The sequence below is a fragment of the Gekko japonicus genome, unplaced genomic scaffold, assembly GCF_001447785.1.
Source record: "Gekko japonicus isolate JY-2015 unplaced genomic scaffold, Gekko_japonicus_V1.1 scaffold2374, whole genome shotgun sequence".
Classification (NCBI taxonomy): Eukaryota; Metazoa; Chordata; class Lepidosauria; order Squamata; family Gekkonidae; genus Gekko; species Gekko japonicus.
Genome location: NW_015168116.1, coordinates 18,904 through 23,478, shown reverse-complemented (window position 1 = coordinate 23,478; position 4,575 = coordinate 18,904).

Sequence of the window (4,575 nt, the reverse complement as noted above, 5' to 3'; positions counted from 1 at the left end):
CCTCCCCCCCCACTCACAAGCCCCCCTCCTGCAGAGGATCTGGTCCTGAGCAGCCGCCTGGATCTGCTCCCCCAGCTCTTGGGGCAGCTTCTCAAAGGTGGCGTTGAGATCGGCGCTGGCCGGGAGGTCGAGGAAGACCCGGTGGGCCACCACCACGCTGCCAGGCCTGGGGGGACAAAACCCCGAGGGCTGAGCGGGCGACGACACCACCACCCCCTCCCCGCCGTCATTGGTCCCCTGCCAGACTGCTGCGGGCCAACCCCGGAGTCAGACTCACCTCAGGTCCACGACCGCCACGTCCTTGAAGCCAGGAAGGGGTCCGTACACGAGGCTGATCTGGAAGGCAAGAGGCTGGGCTGGAAGGCCGCCCCCTCCCCTCCCCTCCCCTCCCTGGCACCCTCCCAGCCCCGCTGGGGCTCTGTTGCCAGCCGCCCCCTCTGTGGCCTTGGGGGAGAGGGGCCCCTGGCTCAGTAGCTCCTGCTGCTGCTGCTGCTGCTGTGGGGGAGGGGGCTTGGAGAATGCCCCCCCCCCGCTTCCCGAGGCTCCAAGGGACTGCCAGCCCCGGCTTCTCCTCCTCTCCTGCATGGGGGGGGGCTCCTGGCCACCCTCCCCCCGGCCACAGCCCTCCTCCACGCCCCGGCTGGCCCCCACAAGCACACACTGGCCGCACTGCTGGCTGAAGGGGTCCACGGCTCAGGCCTGGCTGGAAAGGGCCACACACAGCGGGGCCAGAGAACGGGGTGCGCTGGAGGCTTCTCGGTGGGTGGCGGCAGCAGCAGAGAAAGGTGGCCAGCAGTTCCCTCGGAGGGGCTGGCAGTGCCCAGGGAGCGCAAAGAACCAGCTGTGCTCTGCCCACAGCTGGAGGTGACGCCCCGGCAGTGGGCAGGAACTCCCCCGGGGCTCATCGGTGCCCAGCTAGGAAAGCAGGGGGGGGAGCCACCTTTGTCCGCGGCCGGAGAACCAAAGGGCAGTCGTCCCCCCCGCCCCGGCATCAAAGAGTGTATCTCTGCAGAAGCTTTGTGCATGAGAGCCCACGACAACCACCTGGAGCTCAAGGCCAGAAGCCTGCAGTGCCCTGTCCTCCAAAGTGGAGCCCCCCCTCCCAGGAAGCCTTGCCCCCCCCCCGGTCTTCTTGGGGCTGGAGGGCGTGGGAGCCACCTCTCAGCCCTCTATTTCATCTCTTCCCCCCCCCCCAACTCCTTCATCAAGGACTCCTCCTTCACAGTTCTCAGGACAGTTTTGGCTTCAAGGGGGATGCAAAATGACCGCCACCACAGGCGCACACAGCCTCGGTCCCCCTTCTCCTTGCCCCCCCCCGCCCTGCTCCCACCTGCTCTTTGCACTCCCGGGCAAACTGCTGATAGGCGGCCGTGGTGGGGTCCTCAAAGCCTGGCTGGAAGTCTCGGTTGACCACCTGGACCTTCACCTCCAGCGTCGCCGTCACCACTGCGTGTGGGGGAGGGGGGGACATTGGAGAAATGCAGCCCCCCTGGCTTTTTGCCCTGGAACTGCTGCCTGAAACCCTCACAAGCGCCCTGCAGACGGCATCTGCGCTGGATTGGGCCCCCTTCCCCCCAGCACAAAACGGTTCCGTTCCCCTTGGAGGATCCGGCCAACCCTTGACTGGCCTAACTGCTCGTTTGGCGGTCCCCCCCCCCCCACCGTCCCTCCCCTGTGCGTCTGGCAGGGCCTTTCTTTTACCTGTCCAGTCTCCAAGGAACTCCAAGGAACTCAGAACAGTGTACATGCCCCCCCACAACATCCCTGCGAGGCAGACCGGCCCGAGGTCACTCCCTGGGCTGAGTGAGGAGCTGCGTAGGCGGGTGTCTCCCCGATCCCCTGCCAGTGCCCTAACCACTGTCTCACGCTGCCTCTTCAAGCAGCGGCTTGGAACACGCGCGGAGCCCCTTTCTCCTTACCGGCTTCCACCCTGACGGCTTCCACAGCAAACTCGCACTTGGGCCCCCGGAAGAAAGCGCTGCAGTGGCATCCCACTGTGGTCCAGACGCCTCCGTTCTGGCAGTCTCTGGCGTCGAAGGATTCGCACCGGGGGCCCCAGTAGCCAGGTGGGCAGAGGCACCCCGTGCCGTTGGGGGAGCCGCCGTTCTGGCAGGGAGCTGGGAGGGCAGGGCGGGTGGGGGAGAGGTCAGAGGGGAGCTCCCCAGAGCAGCCGCCCTGTGGCACCTGGAGGGGGCCCCCAGGCTCCTCTGAGTCACGCGCCGCACCGTCTATCTGCTCCCGTGGGGCCGCCCGAGAACAACGGAAGCCCCAGAAAAGGGGAGGAAGAACAGGTCAGCTCACCGGGCTGTGTCCTCCAGGCCTGGGCTCTGGGCCAGGGGAGACAAAGGAGTGGAGCGGCCGCTGACCTCTGCTCTTACTCACGAGAAGTCCCAGCAGCACTAGCGTGCCGAGCAGCTGCCCAGTCCCTCCCCACAGGAAGAGGCAAGCAGCACCTGGGCAGGGCCACCCGCCGCAGGTGTGTGCGAGGGGGACGGATCCTGCCCCCTTGCGGGCGCCCCCCCCCCGGAGAACGTGGCTTTCTTGCCAAGCAAAGGGGCAGGACAGGTGTGTGTGTGTGTGGGGGGGGATCATGGCCAATCTGGTGTGCAGCAGCAACCCCCCCTCCCCATTTAAATGTCTTGGCGCTTTTTGCTCTGCTGTCCCCCCCACCCTTAGAAAAGTCGTTCAAGGTCACTGAGCCATTTCTTGCAAAGCCAAGAAAAGAAGGTTTTGCCTTGTCCACGCACAGGACACCGCACACACCTGCCCACACACACACCCTCCCTCTCTCGCTCTCTGTAGTTTGGGGTGTCTCCAAAGAGCTTCATAAAATCTGCACAAAAATGAAAGGGACAAAAGAAAAAGGCACCAGGTGCTGTGGGGGAGGGGGGTGGTCACAAAGAAGACAGGGCTGGAGGCGCCTGGAGCCCCCCCCCCCTGGCTGATGACCGGCTGCAGCAAGGGCTGAGGTGGGGAAGCCAGGGAGGGGGGCAAGCCCCCTGGCCCCAGGTCATACCTTGGGGGCATCGGGAAGAAACTGCCAGGTGGGGGGCGCGGGTGATTCTGGGGGGGGTCCACATTGGCCTTGGACAGCAACTGCAGCGGCTGTGGTGTACCTGAGGGGGGCACGTGTGTGCTGTTTAGCCAGCCTGCCTTCACGGTAGGGGTGTGGTGTGTGTGTGTGGGGGGGTGCCCAGTGGTAGCATCCTCAGTCATCCTGCAGTGTTCCTTTTGTGATGTTTCGTTTCCCACTTGGGGTGACAGCGGGGTGGGGGGGAGGTTTCCTGCAAGGTGACAGTGGCGGCGGGGGGGACCGCTGTGGGGTCTGCCTGCAGTTGCACTACGGTGGGAGTGTCGGTGGCCTCAGGACTGTGCTGCAGACAGAGAAGGCTGCCAAGGTTCTGCCGACTGGGGAGGCGGAGGAACGGGTCATGGGGCGGTGGTGGGCCCAGAGGCTCTTTCCTACCAGAAACGTTTCTCCCACCAACTCCTCTCCCAGTCCTCAGCCCACACTGCCAACATCAGCTAAGCCGGCTGGAGCCAGAGATCCTGTCAGGCTGTTGAAGGAGCAACACATTTGAAAACCAGAGGCCCAAGGAAGGCATCCTACTCACCTGAGCTGCTGCTTGAAAGCGAGGAACTTGTAGCTCCAGCAGCCGTGGTACTTGAGTCCATAGTGGCTGTGGAGGTGGTTTCTGGTGCAGAGGTACTTGTGTCTCCAGTGGCTGTGGAGGTGGTTTCTGGTGCAGAGGTACTTGAGTATCCAGTGGCTGTGGAGGTGGTGTCTGGTGCAGAGGTACTTGGGTCTCCAGTGGGTCTGGAGGTGGTTTCTGGCACGGAGGTACTTGTGTTTTTAATGGCTGTAGAGGTGATTTCTGGTGCAGAGGTACTTGTGTCTCCAGTGGGTCTGGAGGTGGTTTTTGGTGTCAATGTACTTGTGATTTCAGAGGCTGTGGAGGTGGTTTCTGATGTGAATGTGGTTGTGATTCCAGCAACTGTGGTGGCAGTTTCTGGTGCAGAGGTTCTTATGTTTCCAATGGCTGTAGAGGTGATTTCTGGTGCAGAGGTACTTGTGTTTCCAGTGGCTGGAGAGTTGGTTTCTGGTGCAGAGGTACTTGTGTCTCCAGTGGGTCTGGAGGTGGTTTCTGGCACAGAAGTACTTGTGTTTCCAATGGCTGTAGAGGTGGTTTCTGGCGCAGAGGTACTTGGGTCTCCAGTGGGTCTGGAGGTGGTTTCTGGCGCAGAGGTGCTTGTGTTTCTAATGGCTGTAGAGGTGATTTCTGGCGCAGAGGTACTTGTGTTTCCAGTGGCTGTAGAGTTGGTTTCTGGCGCGGCAGAGGTACTTGTGTTTCCAATGGCTGTAGAGGTGGTTTCTGGCGCAGAGGTACTTGGGTCTCCAGTGGGTCTGGAGGTGGTTTCTGGCGCAGAGGTGCTTGTGTTTCTAATGGCTGTAGAGGTGATTTCTGGCGCAGAGGTACTTGTGTTTCCAGTGGCTGTAGAGTTGGTTTCTGGCGCGGCAGAGGTACTTGTGTTTCCAATGGCTGTAGAGGTGATTTCTGGTGCAGAGGTACTTGT